The sequence below is a fragment of the Cricetulus griseus genome (assembly GCF_003668045.3).
Source record: "Cricetulus griseus strain 17A/GY chromosome 1 unlocalized genomic scaffold, alternate assembly CriGri-PICRH-1.0 chr1_1, whole genome shotgun sequence".
Lineage (NCBI taxonomy): Eukaryota > Metazoa > Chordata > Mammalia > Rodentia > Cricetidae > Cricetulus > Cricetulus griseus.
This window is the reverse complement of record NW_023276807.1, coordinates 56,861,138-56,882,414: the sequence shown is the minus strand read 5'-3', so window position 1 is coordinate 56,882,414 and position 21,277 is coordinate 56,861,138. Positions and strand designations below refer to the sequence as shown.

The 21,277-nt window shown below is 43.0% G+C and overlaps 1 long non-coding RNA gene across 2 annotated transcripts in view; it reads right to left on the bottom strand.

The window, feature by feature from the left end:
- The window catches only part of LOC107978065, a 49,992-nt gene extending 40,519 nt beyond the window's left edge, over positions 1-9,473 (bottom strand). For both annotated transcript variants that reach the window (XR_004772581.1, XR_004772582.1), the window contains exon 1: positions 9,310-9,473. This is a non-coding gene — a long non-coding RNA (uncharacterized LOC107978065). The remainder of the gene's footprint in view (positions 1-9,309) is intronic.
- Between the last annotated feature and the right edge of the window lie 11,804 nt (positions 9,474-21,277).

Genomic DNA, 21,277 nt, shown 5'->3' with positions numbered 1-21,277 from the left:
TACAAATGAAGCTTAGAAACATAATGTTTAGAAAAGAAAGAAAAAAGGGAAGGAAGAAAGGAAGGAATGAAGGAAAATAAATCCACCTACTACATGTGTTTGTCCTAAAAAAAAAAAAAAAAATCACTCACAAATCCTTTCTTCTTCCCCTCCTTCTTCCTGACTTGGAGAACTGTCAATGACTTGCTTCAATATGACAAGTCATAGCAAAAAGTGGTAGATGACTTCTCGGGGTAACCTTGGGGACTCACACAGGGAAGAGCTTTAGCCTTCCTGTCAATACCCAGAGAGAACTTTGCAGCCACATGTGGGAGCTCAGAGGGAAATCCTCCAGCTCCACTTCAGCCTTCAGATTACCTTCAGATTAACTTCACATCAGGAAAGACCCTAACTCAGAACTGTATCATTAAGCTAATTCCATACTTGTTATCCACAAAAAGTTGTGAGGAAAGTATTTATCATCTTAAGCCTCTAAATTTAATAAGTTGTTCTCCAGACATACAAAACTCATACAACAATGTGATATAGCTTTTATAAATCTCAAAGCAAGAAAGGTGCTTATATAAATACATTCAGGTGATATATATATATATATATATATATATATATATATGTATAATGGAGAGACAGAGAAAGATAGAAAGACAGAGAGCAGAGAGCTCTGGAGTCCTACAAGTCACTATGTAGACCAGGCTGGCCTCAAACTCACAGAGATCCACCTGCCTCTGCCTCCTGAGTGCTGGGATTAAAGGCGTGCGACACACCTAGCTAACAAAAATGTTTATTTAGTTAAATAATATTAAACGAAAGCCAGGTGGTGGTGGCACACGCCTTTAATCCCAGCACTCAGGAGACAGAGGCAGGTGGATCTCTGAGTTTGAGGCCAGCCTGGTCTATGGAGCAAGTTCCAGGACAGGCTCCAAAGGTACACAGAGAAACCCTGTCTCGAAGAAACAAAAACAAACAAACAAAAAAGGATATTAGACAAATCCTTCCACTGATAACAACTATAATGGTTAAATTAAATGTACAATACAACAGCATATAAGCATCTGCAAGTAACAAACTTTGGAAGAAATGATAGGCCCAAGAGCACAAAGGGAGGAATTTGAGATAAGCCCTGTTTTTGTCTCAGGCCTTTCCTCTGGGTCCCTTGTCATGGCATGATGTGACACGAAGTAGACTGAAGGCAAAGCTAGGAAGTCAGAGGTCAGAGTTCAAGGCTGTCAGTGGGGAAGTGATCTAATAAAACTTGGGAATTTTTAGTTGAGATCCCAGAAAAATTACTTGTCTGAAAATGAGTTACATCCTACATTAAGGAGAACTATCTCTGAGATTTCTGAGAGTACAAACACCCTAATAAAGCTCCTTGATAGCATCAGGATAACTTGACCACTCTAACTCCCTGACACAAGAAAATTAAATAATTTTTGCTTTGTTATTTACAGGGTTAGGGATGGAACCCAGGACCTTGGGCATACTGAGCAAGCCCTTTACCCCTGTGCACACACCAGCCTTTAATATTTAGAAAGAAACAAAGTCACATCATCCAGAGACCACAGTTTTGTACATAGTGCCTGAGTTCAACTGAAATTTACCAGACACACTAATAAGCATGATCAAATGAATAAGAAGCAGAGGGAAAAAACAGATAAGACAAAACAGCAAAGACATAATTGAAATTATCCAACAGACTTTAAACTAGTGTTGGTGTGTTTAAGAAAATAAAAGAGGGATGGTTTTACAATAGAACTGTGGTCTGCTTCTTTATAAAAAATTTGAAACTGAAATCCTAGAGTATTTACTGAGATTAAGAACAGAATAGAGCAATTCAAAGTAAATTAGACATTCAGGTTTTGTTTTTTTAAACAAGGAAAGGTTTTTTAAAACAGAAAAGATACATAGCAAAATCATCTAACATATTTGTGACTCGTTCTCAGATGGAGGAGAAAGAGAATGGTAATGAAGCAAATTCCAGCTAGGAATCTTCCAAAAAAAATGATGAAGACAGAATAAAATAATGCTACAGATTTTTAAAAAAAAATTGTAAGTCCATGTAAGATAAATATAAAAGTACTACAGCAGTATATATTGTGGAAAATCTACTAAAAATGAAAAACCAATAGCAAATTCATAAAGGCAGCTGCAGGAGGAAGCAAATTCTTTCAAACAAGTTAATAGTTAAAACTGGAAGTAAGCAACAGGAAAAAAAGTAGAATCGGAAGAGAGTTACAGAGAATCACTAAAGTAATCTAAAAAATAAAACTTAAAATTCTGTGCTCAGTGACAATATCCCTCAAAATGGAAGGCATGGCAAAGACATTTTCAGGAAACAAAAGCAGAATTTGGAGAATTCACATAAAAGAAACACCAGAAGCATTTGGAAGGCAGGAGATCCCAAATGAAAACAGAAATGACTAAAGGGCTAAGCAGTACCAGTAGGTAAAATTTATGACGAATTTAAATTAGTGTTTACTGGATAAAATATAGTATCTTATAAAAACCAAGATAAACAGAATGAGATATATGCTTAAAATAGTACAAAATATAAGGGCCGGGTAAATGGAGTACACATGTTGTTAGGTTGTCGAATTGTTCAGGATGTGATATAAGTACTACTTAAGGTAGTTTATAATAAAATAACAACAGACATTGAAATCTCTTGCATGATTACTGAACTCACTTCAGAAAAATACACTAAAGCAATACAGATTAGTCCAGTCTCTGTGCACCAATGCCATAGAGATTACAGAGTAATCATAGAGAATAATTTTAAAAATTACAAAAAAAGCAACTAGAATAGGGAAAGGGAGCAATTTTCACAACAGTTCCAAGGCAGGAAAAATGAGAGCAAAATTAACAAAAATCACTTGTAAAAAAGTAAAAAAAAAAAAAAGTATAGGATGATAGATTTAAATTTTAATCTCCAAGGTTACTTTAAATATAAATGGACCAAAGACTTCAGTTAAAAAACAAAGATTGAGCCAGTGAAAATGTTCAATGGATGAAGGTTCTTACCACCAAAACTGATAATGTAAATCAATCCCAGGATTCACATGGTAGAAAGGAGTTCATTGACTCCCCCAAGTCCACACATGATGGCATGCCCTCACCCACACACACATATGAGCTAGCACACACACTTAATTAATTAACTAATTAAAATACAATGAAGTTGCTGGATAAAAATTACAAAAAATCTAACTATTTGGTGCTTACAACAACAACTTAATCATGAGGAGAGCTGTGGAACAGTTTATAAAACACAGCCACAAACCCTCTGGCACATCTCTCATTAAGAGTTGGGTCCACTTGTCTTCACCAATCTGGGCCTGTTTGTGGTTCCTTCCACCCACAGAGAATGACAAAAGCAACACTGACTTGGGAGGCAGATTATAAGAAGCAGCAGTGCATGCTTTCATGAATCAGTCACTCTTTGCAATCTGGGCCACTGTTTAGGAGATCTGACTACCAAGACTGTCGTGTCATAAGGAAGCCTAAGCCATATGGAAAGACCACATGTAGGAACTCCAGTCAATACAATAGCTGGGCGACACATCACATTATCCAACTCCAGGTACCAGACACAAATAAAGAAGTCTCCAGACAGTGTTCCAACCAAGGCTTCAGATGACATAAAACAGCAATAAGAGGCCTCTGTTATGTTGTGTCCAATTTACTGCTCAATAAAGCCTATAAGTATACCAAAAACGCTTGTTGGGATGATTTATTATATATGAACAGATAAAGGTTAGTACTGAAAGGATGGAAATGATACACCAAACAAACTTCAATCAGAAGAAATCTGGTGGAGCTAGACAAGGATGAGACAGGGTAAACCAGCACAGGCATGTCACCTGGTGATTGAGTGGTTAACTCAATAGAAAAACAGAGCAATTCTAAATTTGTATAGACATACTAACATAGTCTCAAAATACATAAAAGTTGAAGAACTAAGGGAGAAAAATACTCAAGAACAGCTGGAGAGTTTTTTTTTAAGAATTGAAATATTTCAATGTGAAACTAGGGGTGTCTCACTTGGTAGAAAGCTTGCTTTGCATGCACAAAGCCTTAGGTGCAATCCCAAGGCTGCAGAAACCAGACAGTGTGGTTTATATGTATGTACACACACACACACACACACACACACACAGGGGAGGGAGATATTACAAAATAAATGTTTTATTTTGCAGCTCTGGGATACCACACCTAGGGCCTTAAACATTCTGGGTAAATACACTACAATTGAGTTACACTCCAAGCTCAGAATTGACAACAAAAATAGTATCTCAAAGACAGTCTATAAATTTTACTCAACCACAAAGAAAAAAATGAGATTTGCAAGAAAAATCAATAGAATTGAAAATTTTTGCATTAAGTGAGGTTTCCCAAGCTCAGCAACACCACATATTCACTTTCATACACTAATCTTGGCTTATAATTCTTGTATACATATGTTTATATGGGACTCCAGTTCTAGAATATCTGATGTCCTGTTCTGGCCATGAGCACCAGGCACACACATGGTACACAGATGTACATTCAGGCAAAACATCTATACACATAGAAACAAAGAATTTTTAAATAAAATTAATGTAAATGATTCACTGATGCTAACATACAAGAGGACACATTCATTTGTTTGTGACTTCTTAGCATTTCCCCTTCAAGAGACCGCTTTGAGGTACAGCAGTAAGCCTAATGAGCATTGTTGAATACATACTATCTGTAGTTGTAAATGATTTACATGCATTTAATTGTCATATAACCCTATGAGGCCAGGGCTGTTATCACCCCAATTTAACAGATGGGGAAACACACACAGGGAGTTCAAGTGATTTGCCCATGGCCTCACAGCAGGCAAGCAGTAGAGCCAGCATTTGAAGCCTGGTTTTGAATTGCAGCCTCTGCCCCACTCTCCCTCTCATAAGGAACACAACTTGAATGTCTGCACCTCTGGGAAGAGCTGGAATAGAGTTCCTGGTGTTAAACACACCTGCTTGATAGAGAAGGGTATTGTGATGTGGCTGTGATTACAATGGCAATGAATTATATTGTCATTACAGCCAGTAACAACAGGCATTAAGCCCACAAGATACTACATTATGGAGCATATTAAAAACCTGACATGATCCAATGGCAAATACTGTGCTTAATTCTAGACCTTCACTAAGAAGAACCTGAATAAATTATCTTCTCTCTGAACTCTCTCACTCTCATCTTTTCCCGGGATATAGTGCCTACCACTCAATGCACCAAGTTAGATTTCATTAGCTGTGACTTGTAGCAGGCTTTCTTTTGATCCACCAACCAGCTCCCAAATAAAAACATGGAGACTTCACATTAGCTATGACTGCTCAGCCTTATCTTATGCTTGCCCCCACTAGCTCCTATAACTTAAATTAACCTGTTTCTCTTCATCTACATTTTGCCGGGGGAGGGGGGAATACCTTTCTTTCTGTATGTCCTACTTTCTGGCTTTTCCAGCCTGGCAGCTGCCTAGCTGACTGGCTCAGGTGTCTCCTTCTTTCTCCCTCATTCTCTCTTCTCTCTCATTCTCCTTCTCTCCTCTTCTATTTCTTCTCTCTACCTGCTAGCCCTGCCTATCCCTCTCCTGCCTAGCTTTTATCCAGTCAGCTTTTTATTAGAACAATCAGGTGCCTTAGGCAGGCAAGGTGAAACAGCAGCACATCTTCACACAATTAAACAAATACAGTATAAACAGATGTAACACACCTTCACACAGTTAAATAGTCACTGCATAAACAAATGTAACACGCCTTTCCATAGTTAAATATTGCACAGAAGTGACTTTCTTCCAAGAGAACAGAATGCCTTTCCAATTCTTCTTTGACTCCTGATGCAAGTAACTTAGACATGGAGATGTTTTGCAAATATCTGCCTAATGAGTGCACACTCATCAAAGAAGAGTAAAACACATGGGTTCTTTGTAAAGATTCCCATACATCATATTCACTGCTGTATTCCAAAGATTTAGGAAGGGACCTGCAGGTTATAAGCATCTACCAAGTATAAAATTCCTGTTAGATGATGTGGGAACTGTGTCCCTCACAAGAGGCACAGCGGGGCAGATACTTAGGGAACAATGCACAGAATCACACTGTACTGACACATGATTCATCCTCACCTCTGGGAAAAGCCTCAACATGTCTATCAGCATAGATAACAAAGGCACTGTGCACTGCTGGGTCTTGATGACAGGACAAATTAGTTCACATTGGCAGGATGGGTAACTGGCTCCTTACAGAACATTTGAGAGAAAGCCCACACACACAGTTGGGATGGTGGCCTGTGTTGTGACTTGGATTTTAAATCCCTTACAAAGGTCCTTGTACAAAGGCTTGGCCACCTGCCATGGCACTCTTTGAAAGTGTCAGAATCTTTCGGATGGGGCCTGGTAGAAGGAAATTAAGTCACTGAGAGCATGCTCTTGAAGGATCTGTTAAGACTGGTACCTCCCCTCCCTTTATTTGCTTCATAGTCACCATGGCTCATGATTTGCTTTGTCACAAACCCCCGAACAATAAGGCCCATGACTATCAGCAGAAACCTCTGAAACTATGAGCCAAGTGAATCTTTTCTCCTTACAAGTTGATTGCCCGAGCTGTTTTGTCATAGCAGCAGCAAGCTGGCCGATGCAGTCTGTCTGCAGGATTTGCCATGAGCAATTCTTACCATCCCCAGAAGGAAATAGGAACAAAAATGTTTTCGCCCTTTGTGTAGTAAGAATTGAATACAATCTGCAAGGTTGGGCGAGCAGAGCTCCCTGCTCCAATGAGTCCAAAAGCTTCCCTTCATGGGTCCTCTGCTTCAGTTCTAGTCTCATTTTCTTTAAGGAATTACTCTCCTAGAAGTGGACAAGCAAGTGACTGCCATTTTTAAATGGAACTATCACAGGTCAGTGGGGCATCTCTGCAGCAACTTTTTTTGAAAGGGACTGGGAGCTTCCTTCCCCAGTAAGCCTGCCTTGTCTTTGTAGGCAATATGGTTGAGTTCCTCCCTCACAACACCCCCTTTACCACTTGCCCGTCTTTCAAACTCTATGTGTCCCTTTCTCCCTACCCACAGTTTTCTTTAGTCTGCAGTGGGGAAAGCCAAGAGCTTGATCCCAGGTGCAGAAAGAAACCACAAACCAGCAGAGAATCTCAGAGAACTTTGCAAGAGTAACTGTTTTCTTAGGGACTCAGCAGACTGTCTGAACTTGTGGCTAGAGTCTAACGCAGTAGTTCTCAATCTGTGAGTCTTGACCCCTTTGAACCTTTTCACATGGGTCACATATCAGATGTTCTGCATATCAGATATTTATATTATGATTCATAACAGTAGCAGAATTACAGCTATGAAGTAGTAACGAAATAATGTTATGGTTGGGGGTCAAAACAACACAAGGAACTGTATTAAAGAGTCGCAGCATTAAGAAAATTGAGAACCGCTGATCTTACGTGTCCTGTTCATACCACCTTGGGTTCGGCCTGTGCCAGTTCTGATGCCTGAGACACAGGGAGTGGAAGAGCAGCACTTTGACCTCTTTCCTGTACCCTCTCCACCATCTTTCATTCCCTTGACCAAGTGACACTTGAGGAGAAGTGAAGAAAATGACCTGATCTTGAATCTACTGTCTGACTCTAGAATCAGAACCTGGGGTCTAAGAATTTCACCCAGAACACATTGTCTTCCGGAAATGTGTGTGTAGGTGTCCACTGTTAGGAGTCGGGTTTTCACTACACCTGCCATCTCTTACTGTAGTATCCCTTTTCTATCTCTCTCTCTTTCCCTGGTTTCTTGTGTCTCTTCCCATGGCCCTGTCTTTTGGAGAGTCTTCTGTCACCACCCCTTGTGTCTCCTCTGCCCTCCCTCCAGGGGCCCTGGGAAATGCCTGAGAGCCTGGTGTGTTGCACCAACGCTTTCATCCCGATCCAGGTGGCTGGAATCCAGTACAGGATTTACACCGCCCTGACCCTGAGCCGTCTAGAGGGAACAGCCAGATTAATGGGGTGGGCGGGCTGGGGTAATAATCGTTTGTTTGATGTGACAAGCCTGATAGGCGTTGATTTACTTACAGACTGATGGGCTTTTAATTGAGCACCTCCATCCCAGTCACTTCAAAGGCAAGGGAAGTTGACAAGGGGCCCCTTTCACGCCGGGCTCCTAGTGACTGACAGGCCCCCTCCGCCAGCGCTATGCTGGGCCAGGATTGGCCCGGGCAGCCCTAACCCGACCCTCTGGCAAAGTAACACATTTTCTGTGTAACTCAGAAATGGCCTTTTGTCTGCTGCCAGAGAAGGCAGGCCCTGCTCGGAAGGCCCGGCGTCTCCCAGAAAGGCTAGCGACGTAGAAGAGTGGGTGATGTGTGTCCGTCTAAGGAAAGGTCCCTCCGGGGGCACCCTCCGTGTGCAAATGGCTACTTTGTTCTCCCGTCGTTGCCAAGGGAGGCTGTGTTCCACAGCTTTCTCCTTCTTCCCCTACTTCCTCCGTCTTATTAAGCACTTCTTTTTTTCTTTAAGCTTCCCAGGGTCCTTCCTTCCCCTCCTCCTTCTCCTCCCACTTCCTCCTTCCTTCTCCTCCTTCAGAGGGAAGGCCAGAAAAGGTGGGGCCCACTTCTCCTGGCCCTGCTAACACCAGTGCCCTCCTCTTGAACATGCGCTTTCAGTTCTCAGGCTGCAGGCTGCTAGGCCCTTCAGACCAGAGGGTCTTAAATGCCAAGACCAGCCCTCCACCGAGAACCCTTTCTTCCTGTAGGCAACACTGCCTGCTTCCTGTAGGCAGTCCTCTCCCTCATTCCTTACCTGTGGAAAACCTCTGTCTACAAGCATTAAATGGATAATTCTAGAAATAAACAATTCGTTAGTTTTAAACAGCATTTGTTACTATATATTATTGCAGTTTCATTATTCATGGTTGTTCATCTCTTATGTGCCTAGTTTATATTAAACCCTAATACAGATATTTATGTGTAGAATCTGAAGTCTCGGGCATCCACTGTAGGTGTTGGGAGACAGGCTTGTGGAATTACTGTCCCTGTTCTCATTTTGTGTAGAAGAGCATTCAAGTAATGTAAACTTTTACTCAGGTTAACATCTTAGAGCTAACCTGTCAGGGAAATGTTGTGAGAATATGTTTGCCTTGGAGTGATTGGGTTTGGTATGGTTTATGAAGTCCTGATTTATTGGCTGCTAAACTTGCTTTATTGTCAGAGGAGAGGCCCTCCTACCCAGTCAGCTTGTAGACCCCACTGCAGGGCAGAACCTGAGAACCCGGGAAAAGGGGACCTTCTGGGGCAACACCAACCTTTTCACCGGGTCAGCCAGGAACAAGTGAGATGCCAGCCAGGCGGAGGTTTGAGCTCTAAGACACACTCCTCTGTGGACGGCCCCTGTAACTGGGCAAGTCCCATAACCAGTGTTCTTCTCTGTTCCTCTGTAGGGACTTGTCCAGGCTCACAAAGCAGGTACTTGCCTAGAAAGAAAGACAATGATAACAACTGGCGTTTACATAGCATTACTTCATTTGGAAAGTGCTTTCACATCTGTTATCTTAATTGATCTTTTAACAGGTAAGTCACTGGGATGTTATGATGCCCATTAGCTAAATGAGGAAACTGAGACTAGGTGGGTAATTTGCTCCTAAGCTGTACAACTGGGTCTCAAACTCAGGTATCCTCCCTCCAGGTTGCCCGCCCCCTTCCACTCCACTTTCATGGGAAGACTATTTTCTCTTTCTTTGAGGGCTTCTTCGGGTGTGTGCTAAGCAAGTGCTCTGCCACTGAGCTACACCCGAACCCATCCCAGTCCTTTTGGAGCTGTATTTCCTTACTTCAGATGGTGGTTTGTCCAGTTCCTTTCCACTTTTCTCCCTCTGCAGGTCTTCCTGTCTCTCTCCTGTTCCAGCTTGTGTGCAGGGGGCCTTTAGAAGGCCAAGCCTCTTCCTTTGTCTCTGCCTTAGAGGTAACTTTCCAACCTTGCCTGAGAGCACCTACCCGCCCCCTTCCTCTGCCATCTGTATGATAAATGACCCCGGGCAGAGAACCTGTGCAAGGGTTGTTCATCTGAAATCCTAAGCAGGAGACAAGACACGGAGCCAGGCAATCATGTACCTCTCTCTGACCTGCTGGAAGGGCATTTCCTACCCAGGGCTAAGCTCTCGGGCGAAAGCTGAAAGCCGGGAGTAATGAATCATCTTTCCCTTCTCTGCCCCATGACGTGATACACTGATACACTCAACACCCTGAGATGATGACGTGGTACTCTCAATGAAAAGCCTGACCCTGGGATAAGCACTCACCTTTCCACTACATTCCCCTTTGTCCCAACAGAGAAAATTTAGTTGCAGTGTTCCGTTGCTGAAATAATTGACTGAAAGAGCAATAAGAGTAGCTGTAGAGTCAAAAAGCTCTGCTGCTTGCAGCCACGGCCCTCAGAGGAGCCATTTATATTTGCTATGCTTCAGTCTTCTTACCTCTCAAATGGGACAACACCAACACCTACTTTGTAAAGTTCCTGTGATGCCTGAGTACGTGAATAACCTCCTTCGTCTATCCCACAATGCACTGTTATTTTAGATCCAACAAGAAGGAAAAATGCTGTCAAATAATCTGCACTACTAGGTTTTCATTCAATCAGTGTCAGAAATGCTAGAATTTGAAATAGCCACCTCAGAATTGATGAATGATAGTCAGGTAAAATACTCAGAACTATAGCATACAACGTGTGCTGTGGAGGTATTGCTCTTGCTACTGCTCTCATTGTCGTTCGTGGCCTTTAACCTCATTCTCTCCAGAGCACTATGACGAGTGGGATAATCCTCCTTTTACCGATGAGGAAACAGAAACCGGGAGAGACGAAGTGATTTGACCAAGCTCCCATAGCCAGGGAGTTCTCAGTAGACATCTAAACCTGCTTTTGAGGTGCAATAATCTATAGTTATTTTAAGAGCTGGCAGCCGCCCACCAAGCTACCAGGGAGTTCAGAGCTGCGTTTTGTTCTCAATTGCATTAGCTTTCTTTAATCTAAGTTTTCCCCCCTCTGGTATAATTACTCTCCTTCTCCATCCCCCCTCCTCCTTTGTACTTGGCTCTGATCTTTTCACTTTTCTGTTAATGGCTTCAGATTTTACAGTATCTGCATTTTGAATCATAAGCAACCTCAAATCTTTTATGGAGGTGGGGGGATATAAATAAATATAAAGATCAGCTTTTAAGGATGACAAGCATCAAGGGAAGAAATGGAGCTGTGCCCACAGCATCACGAGGTAATGTGGAGCACACATGTATACACTCCTGTGGAATGGCCTAGCATGTCTCCGTGACCACAGCACACTCTTGGGCTCCTTTGTCCGACCACTGAGAGCCCTGGGAGTTAAGTGTGATAAAAATACAGAAAGTCCATTTGTTCCTCAGGCTTGTCTGTGTGGACGCTGGAGGGCCACAGTAATTTTGTCTGGGTCAGTCAGGATCTGGTGGGGAATTTCTAGGTGGGCAAGTTTCTTTCTAAAACTTCTTCCCATTGTTATAGCACAGATGATAATTTTACAGACCACTGTGCACATGTGGCCCAACTAGAGGCCTTTATTAGCCAGTACAGAGAGAGGGTTTGCCCTAAAGAATTCTTGGTACCTAAACTCAAGGGCACAGTACTCATAAAGGCAAAACCCACAATGACATCATTGTCAGGTGTAGGCCAGGGAAACCTAATATCACTTGTTTTGGTAGAACACATTGGTTGTTTGTCTTATACAACTGGGCAATGGTCAGAGTCAAGGAAAGTCTTGAATGTGTTGCCAAGGTGGACACCACTGCTCTGGGGCTAGGGGCTTGCAAATAGTGCCTAGTCAGACAGAAAAAAATGGGGTGAGGGCAAGATGAGGACAAGAGAAAAGTCTGTTGCGTAAAGGTAAAACTGAAGGTGACATGAGGAAGCCCCTAGAGACAGCTGTACGAGGGAGCTTTGTCAAAGGAAAGAGGGGAAGCATGCCACCACTTGGTACCTAGGAAGAGACTACTGCTCTTCTGGGGCTGAACAAAAGGCCCCAGGCTCAGCTCCACAATACAAAGCAAGCAATATCAGCCAAAGAGGGAAACAGGAAAAGCGAATATTTGGCACTTCATTCATATAACGTAGTTCATCTCTATGGCTCCCAAGAAAGCAACCACACACCAAATCCCTTCTGATGCTGTTTAAATGTGAGCCCTCTGTGAGGTAATCTCTTAATGGAATATTTGAGAAGTCAGATATGTATCAGCAGCCCTTTTTATGTTACCTGCAGTTCCTATACCACAGGATGTGTTGTGCATGTTTCTATCTCCACAAACGGTTGCAGGTGACTTTCTGGGTGGAAGGGGCTATGTTTTTAAGTTGGATATGTTTTTCAATATCTAACTGTAGATGGGAAAGCAAAAATACAAATTTTAGAGATCAGAGCCCAGATGTACTTTGAGATAATTTGAAATTAAAACCCATATCCCTCTGGAAACATTTTTCATCATTTGTAACTGGTTTTTAAAAAATACCTATTGTTATTACACACTCATAAATAACCCAATTTTGGCATATGCTTTCATACCAAACAAAAATGAATAAATTGAACTTGATTTACAACCCTTTTCACTTTTATTAGTAGCGCTCCAAAGAGTTTATGTAAGGGACGTGCCAGCACAGTTATGCCAAATGTTTTAGGGCGTTGATATTGATATTATATAAATTAAGGTGTTTTAATTTGCATTCTTTAATTAACTAAATACTGGCAGAAAAATAAAACACAAGGGCAGCCCTGACTTATTGCCTCTATTAAACTGCTGACATCTCCAAAAAGATGTGTTAAGTAATCCAATTCACAAGGGGGTGGGAGGGGGATATTAACACGCTCCTACTTGGCACAAAGTGCTGGGGTATAAGAAATGAATCTCCTGCTTTGCTTGCAGAGAGAAATGGGGGAGGGTGTGCTATAAGGTCTGAGTTTGTGTCCGCAAGGAAGAAACCAGCCAACTGCTTGAATTACCCATGCTGCCCTTGTCTGAACCGAGGTCACCAAGCTTGGTTCCCAAAGCACACTGTGTAACTACTACTGCCTTTGCCACCCAAGGCCGAATTGTGGCTCTTCTGGGACGAGATGAACTAGTCCAATTAGGCGAGTGTGCCCTGGGTCAACCTGATCACACCACAGACCAGGAGAGAAACAGCTGAGATCTTCCGTGGAGAAGCAGCTTCCTGCGCATCGAAGCCCACAAGAAACAGAGTTCTGGTAGAGGTGCTACGTAGCAGTGGTCTCTCAAATTCCTCCCCTAACCCTGGGTCCTATCACCCCCTCTAGGAATTTTTTTATTTACTTATTTATTTTATCATCATCATGGAGGCATTAGCTTTTTTTTTTTTTTTCCTGAGTTCATTCTTGATACTTGCTATTCTTCACTCCTGCAGAGGTAAACAGGAAGAGCTCCTCTAATTTCCCCTCAGACGTTCAGGGAAGAAAGGCTATGGGGAGAAAGCAACTCCCATTGGTTGGCCCTAGGAAAGCTATTTTTCTTTAAGCACGGTCTGAAAAGGCTATATTTCTCTTCCCTAGCACACAGGGTCCTCAATGAGCCATCTGTTTACTGTTCCCCTGCCATCCTGAGGGTGTCTGTCTTGCGTTCTTGGCCTAGTCTGGGAAGCATCATGTGGAAGGCAGATCTAAAGTTCCCAGAATTCTCCAGAACTGACGCCTGCATTCACTTGGAGAAATGAGGCTGGGCTTCACACACACACACACACACACACACACACACACACACACACACACACGAGACCCCCATGCTGCCCTACACTCTCAAAGTACTGTGTTCTCCCCTTTAAAAGGTCCCAACAAGAGGCAGTTCAAGCAAGCCAGCAGCTAATTGCTCAAGCCTCTGAAAACTGTCATTATGCAGTACCCTCACCCCTGCTTCCTTCCTGGATGATTTTCTTTATCTGCTCAAGGAATAAAGGATGAATTCCAACTTCAATAAGGAAAACCCTGCTCTTCTGTGCCAGCATCCCATGCCCCTCCCCTCTCAAAAAAAAAAATCGCACTTTCTTGTCGTTTCCCATCTTGCAGCTCTGTCAGTTGTTTTAAAACAACTGTTTTAAAACATGTCTCCTGTCATAAATAAAATCATCATTATGCATTTTGACTGCAGTGGTGAAAAATTCGCAGCATAGATAGAGGACAGACCTGTGGGAGCCTGTTCAACTCTGGTGTTGCATGGAAAGACAGGGTCCCATTCTACTCAGCTCTCAACTGCTGTGGTTTTTCTAGTCTGGCTGTTGGGGTGGTTTAGATATGGTTTATTGTTTATTGCTGTGAATTGGGTCCTCAGGGTGATGGTGATGGGACCTTTAAGAGGTGGGATCTAAGAGGCCGTTGGAACTGTATGATTAGAAGGGATTAATGTGGTTCTCATGGGTCTCTTGTCTTTCTTGGCTTCCGGTATATCCATGTACTCTCTCCTCTCACATATTACTGCCATGACGACATACAGCAAGGCAAGCGGGTAAGGACAAGTGCCAGAGCTGAGTCATTTAAAGTCTATATACTATAGACTTAAATGAACCTCTTTTCAGTATTACCTAACCTCAAGTATTTCATTATAGTAACATAACATAGACTAACAGCTGTTTGGAGATTCATTTAATTTTCAATCCTTGGTATATTGGTTTGTTTAAGGAAATTAATGAGAAAAGCAGGCAGTTTAACGTAAAGCAATTGTGCTAATTACCAACATCAGATCTGAAAATGCCTAAAGAAAGTTCTTCAGCATAAAAGACAGACAGGCAAGAGACATGTGCTCAGTAGGAGTTGGGATTCTTGTTGAAACTTTACTTTAGGAGTTAAATTTATCCAGAAACCCTAACTAGCCCTGACCCTTTTTCCCACCATCATGAAGCATGAGCTTTGGCCCAATGACTCTAGGAGACTCCAGGCCTAGGACTGAAGGTAAAAAGACAAAGATGAGTTCAAGTTGATCCTCCTGTTTCAGCTCCCTTGAACCCATTCATATACACACAAACACTTACTGAATATATCTATTATTTAATAACCTTAAATATCCATCAGTAGAGAACTAGTTAAAGAAACTCAGGCCCTTCACATAACAATGCAATAAAAGAGACAGGGAAAGTTAAATAAGACACAGACACTCATTGTAAGATCTTTAAAATACACTATTTTTTTAGGTTCAGAATAGTTTGTGTACTATGTTCCATTTTTGTATAAGGCGTCGAGTAGATACGTATTTACTAACGTATGTGCAGCTTCAGAAAGGAACACAACAAATTCACAGCTGTGACACACTGAGGAGGGATCAAATGGCTACAAAAAGTATTTTCACCTTCCACCTTACAACTTTGGATGGGGTGTGGTGAGAATGCACTTCATCGTGAATAAATAAAACCATTTTTTCAACAAGAAGCAAGTTTAAGCCACTTTTTTTTTTTTTTTTTTGATTTTTCGAGACAAGGTTTCCCTGTAGCTTTGGAGGCTGTCCTGGAACTAGCTCTTGTAGACCAGGCTGGTCTCGAACTCACAGAGATCCACCTGCCTCTGCCTCCCGAGTGCTGGGATTAAAGGCGTGCGCCAGCATCACCCGGTCTTAAGCCACTTTTAAAGAACATACATATGCATACATACTCTGATGGCCTCTCTACTTTAACACAGGTTTGGTTGAGACCCAACCCCTCTGGTCTTTCTCCAGGCAGAGGCTAGAGTAAGGGATATCAATACTCATTGGAATTTTTCTGACATCTTGCAACTCATTTTTATTAGATAATAGTTGTAATAATCAAGACATTACCTGAGAAACCATTTTTGCTAATTTTTTTAATTTTTATTTTCATTTTTATTTTAGTCATGATCTTGCTCCATAGCCCAGGTCAGCCTCAAACTCAAGACCCTTCGGCCTCTGCCTCCAAAATCCAGGATTTCAGGTGTACACCCATAGACCTGGCATTCCTTTTTTGCATGGTTGTGTTTGGGGCTGTGTGTCTTGGATGGCTTAGGAAGGGGCACAATGAACAAATTTGGATGAAAGAGAGTACAAATATCACCTTCATGACCAAATCTCATGAGAAAGGTCAAAAGCAGATGGTATCAGTTCTGTACAACTGAGATACACACCGACTGCCACCCACCTAGATCTTCTCTGGGGCATCAGTTCCCATTGGCCCCAGTCCTTGATAACTCAGCACATGAAGGCAAATTGAGAGGAGACACACTGGGGTAGACATCTGTTCCTGCTCCCTGTTGCAGAGTCCTTTTACTCTTATTAGTGACTCCCCTCACACTTAAATGAGCGGTGTCCAACCACCCCTGGAGTGATATCTGCACCCCCAGGCAGCGTTTAATAAATGGAAGTGGAAATCTGAATTGATCTTTTTTCAGATATCAGTCACACACCTATAGACCCAATACTTAAAAGGCTAAAGGAAGAGGATCATGAGTTGCAGGGCTAACCTGGACTAAGAAAATTCCAGGCCAACCTAGACTACATAACAAGATGCTGTCCCCAAATGGGGGAGGGAATGAATGTTACTTAAGAGGTAGTGGCAGATGAGGAGCAAGCCAGTAAGCAGCACCCCTCCATGGCCTCTGCATCAGCTCCTGCCTCCAGGTTTCTGCCCTGCTTGAGTTTCTGCCCTGACTTCCTTCAGTGATGGACTGTGGATATGGAAGCATAAGCCAAATAAACCCTTTCCTTCCCCCCAATCTCCCCCTAAAAAAAGGGGTATTCCATCATGTGACAAAAAAAAGAGTGAAAGATTTATTTTGAAAAATTATTTTGAACCCTCAAAGGTTCAAAGGTTTTATGCATGGTGGCTTTGTCCCTTCACTCTGGGTTTAAATTAAGACCAAAGATCATGACAGAAAACATGCAGCACAGCAAAGCCACTGCCCTCATGGTAGCCAGGAAGTGGAGCGAGCAAAGAATGGACTCAGGACAGGATACCTATCCCCTTGTAGAGCGAGTCTCCAGAAACCTGCTGTCTCCACTAAGCCCTCCTAGTGGTCTCTGCTTTGAAAAAAAATGGAATTATGAATTCATCAACTGATAAAAGATTAGGGCTGGAGAAGACCGAAGTTCAGCCACATTGGGTGACTCACAGCTACCTGTAGCTCCAGGTCCAGGGCGTCTGAAATCCTCTTCTGGCCTCTGTGGCACCCTAACACACACACACACACACACACACACACACACACACACACACACACACACACACACACACACACACAGTTTCAAATATCTTGATAAGTCGTTGTCCTCATGATCTAGTGTCTCCCCAAAAGGCTTACCTCTGAGCATTACCTTGGGACCAAACCTTCAACACATCAGTCTTTAGGAACATTTCATGTTCAAACTGCAACAGACATTAAGCAGGAATTAAGATCAGGCCTCCTGGGTTTTCTGTTGTTGTTTAATCTATAAGAGCACATGATACCCAAAAGCCTGGTCCCTTTCCTGAGATCTGAAAAAGCCTCTGAGGCATAGGAGGCTGGGCTCCACACAGTTGCCCCTCTTTACCCTCTGGGGATCACCTCAGGACTACACCTACCAAGTGATCAATGAAGAGTCATTGAGAGAAAGATTCATTGACTCAATCAATCCAATGCAATTAAACAGATTAATGAATGTTTCCTTCGCTCCTTCCTCAGCCTCAGTTTCCTCTCTACCATATTTCTCATTTCTCAAGATGAAGGGAACTCCTGGTGTGGAGTGAACAACCCTCTAGAAAACTATGAAAGTAATTTGTCTTCAGTGTGTTCTGCTGTCCCCCACCCACCCACCTTGAGCAAATTCCTTCCCCTTTACTGCCTAGGAGCCACCTTCTTGCACCGTAGTATCAGCTCTACCACTTCCAGGCTGTGTAACCTGGTAAATTGTTTAACCTTCTAGGTCTGAATGTTTCACATATAAGATAATAAGAAAGGCCTATCAATAGTACCCGCCTGATTGATTTGCTTCGAGAAATAAATGAGTTAGTACATGCAAGGTGCACAGAACGGCATCTGGCATCCAGTAAGTGCACAATAAATGTTGCCCTACATGCAGCCCTCCATGCCTGCTATCTCAACTGGAGTGCAGGCTGTTAACAAGGGTGCGGTACCTCCCGGCGATATTTGCAGCTTAGGAGAGAAGTTTCAGGGCTGGCGATTTGAGCAATTATCCAGCCTGTACAAGACCCTAAGTCTGATCCCCAACATCCATCAGGGAGTTTCTAAGAAACATATAAGCCTAAATGGATGAAAGCAATCAAGGATGAATGCCTAGGCTGATGCATGAGGACAGAACAAGCAAGGAAAGCAGACTTCAAAAGCACACCTACCCTACCGCATCCCCCTGACCCAGGTCTGTGTGGCTCCCTGCGGCTGATGGGAGATAAGGGAAAACACTTCTTCAAAGAGTCCTGCTCAAAGGCCTGAATCAAAAGAGCAGGCTTGAAGATAAGCTGTGGTCTACATTTCCTTCTGTCCCTCTTCCTGCCACATCTCCAAAGGAAATTCAGGAGGGAGAAAAAGGAGTTAATTCCCACTCCTTTTATGGGGGGGGGGAGCCGCCACCACTCCCCATCCACAGAGGAATGGAGGTTAATAGACCAACTGGGAGGAGTTAACAAGAACTTACTGAAGGCCCTACTCCCACCAGTTTGCTGTGTGGCTTTCAAACTCTCCCATCAGTTCTTAGAACCTTTGCCTTCATCTGTCACAAGAGATAATAAAACTTGCCCAAAATAACTCTGAAATTCGTTTTAAGCAGAGGAACATAAGGACTCACTTGGGGGGCCTGAGATATGACTTGGTGGGTAAAGACACTTGCAGCCATGCCTAACCACCTGAGTTTGATCGTCAGGGCTGCCATGGTAGAAAGAGAAAGCTAACTCTTTAAGGTGTCCTCCTCTGACTTCCTCCTACACAATCCTCAAGCACACATATGTGCACATGCGACACACACACACACACACACACACACACACACACACACACACTTTCAAGGCTAAGTTAGGAGGATTGTGGGTTCAAGGCAAGTCTGAATTATAAAGCAAGATTCTACCTCCAAAATTTGCATGGGGCGGGTCAGAGGGCATGGGGGATTCCTTTCACATAACCACATAGTCAACATTTTGTAAGCTACAGTTCTCTACCTTAAATTTTTCGTGAATATGGTGAGACGAGATATAAATAAGGAGCCCTGTATATGTAAAACTCATATATGCATTTAAGGCTGGAGTTAAAGCTCAGAGTGCTTGCCTAGCACAAGCAATGCCCTCAGTTTGAGTCATACCATCACAAGGGAAGAGTGAGAGAAGAGAAGAGAGGAGGGGACCAGTGGCAGAAAAAGAGAAGGAAGAGGAGGCGGGTCAGACAAAAAGGAAGGGAATGTAGAGAAGAGAGAAACCACCTCACCAGGCACTTTCTGCACTGGATCTTGGCCAACTTCTTAACCTTTCTGGGCTCCCCCATTCCACATAGAGGAATACTCCCGGAGCCAAGACACACATGGGGGGGGGGGGCTAGGCCCTATCCCAAAGGATACGAGGATACAATAGACTCTGATGACACCCTATGGAAGGCCTCACCATCCAGGGGGAGCTGAAGGGATATGTGATAGGTAGGGTTTTAGTTGGGGAGGGGGTGGTAGGGGAGGAGGGGAGGGAGAAGGGAACTGGGATTGTCATGTAAAACAATCTTGTTTCTAATTCAAATAAAAAAATCTGAAAAAAAAAAAAAAAAAAAAAAAAAAAAAAAACCCTTTCTGGGCTCCCATGTCTTCCTCTGTGATTAGGGCTAAACTACTTCACTTCCAGGGGTTGTGCAGGGGTGAATCAAGAGTGTATGCTTAGAACAGAGTCCGTTACTGCCTTGACAGTCGAACACTGCCCACCAGTAAGAACACAAAGGGTAAGAAAAAGAAATGCATCCACAGTTTTATGGGAGGTAAGAAAAAAAATGCAGGTAAATACAGATGCCCAGGGACACCTGTAATGACAGAACTATGAGGTCATGGAGTAGTCTTCCTTCAAGGCTGACTGGTCTGGCTCTTGCCAGTTTGCTGCCACCAATCCTTAGTGACCCTGTCATGCCCCAGGCGGTGTCTGAAGCCTGGGGTGGGGCAGCTGAGAAAATGCCTTCAGAGCCCTGAGTGCGCTAAGTCAGGGCTTCTGGCCAAGGCAGTAATTACCAGCTGCTGAAAGATATTAAACGCAGGGAAGGAAAAGCAAGTTCTCTACAGGACAGACTTTGTAGAGTTCTTACAGCTTGTAAAAAAAAAATGTAAATAGTTACCCAGTGAGATATTATTTCATGTTGTTGCCATTAGGGTTCGAGTGTTATGCAGAGAGGTGATCATTCAGGCAATTTTGCCCCAGCAAAGAGTGAAAACTACCCATTAACCCCTCACAACAAATCTGCCACCTCTCCGTCTCCACCTGATTCAGGCATTTTTTTCCTGGGTGGCAAATTTTATGTAAATTGAAGTTGTGAAAAAAAAACTATAAATATTCACAATTTTCTAGAGGCTCTTTGTTTTCAATAGCTTTTGAGGGACATAAAAAAAAAAAGAAAAGAAAAGATAACATTGGGCTAGAGCCTGAGGGAGGATTTGCTGCCACTTCCACCGAATTCCCAGTCTGGGCTAAGATGCAGACAGTACACTGTAACTGCATCACAGCCATCATTGCCATCATTTACCTGGGACTTTCTTTGTCCCAACACTCCACACATGAGGTGTGTTGTCTCCCTGTGGCCTCCTGAGTCTGGTCTGGCCACTCTTAGATTTTATGCATGGGAAAACTGAAGCTCAGGGGGTAGGGTAATGTGCCCAGGGTCACCTTGGCAGCATGCTTTAGAGGCCTGTCTCCCAGTAACCTAACCTCACAGAAGTACTCTGCCTCTCAGGATCCAGCATCTTCAACCCATTCCTCACTCTCAGACCTAGCTGGGCTGCCTAGGGCATCCCAAGATTATGGAAAGCATAGCAAAAAATCAAGCACACTTGTAGTTCCTGCTAGGGACATCATGAGTTCTAGCCCAGTCCAAGCCACATCGTGAGATCCTGTGAGACAGAAGGAAAAAGAAATGACTAGAATGCATATCATTCTTTACCACAGTGTCATAGAAGCAGCCTTAACCCTGTCCTGTTTAACCACGCTCCTCATTCCCAGGGCAACCGGTGAAGGGCTGGCAAATAAGGTCCCATACATCTGCCACACTTTTGCAAGGGAAGACTTACTCTATAGGCTCTGTACTGCAACAT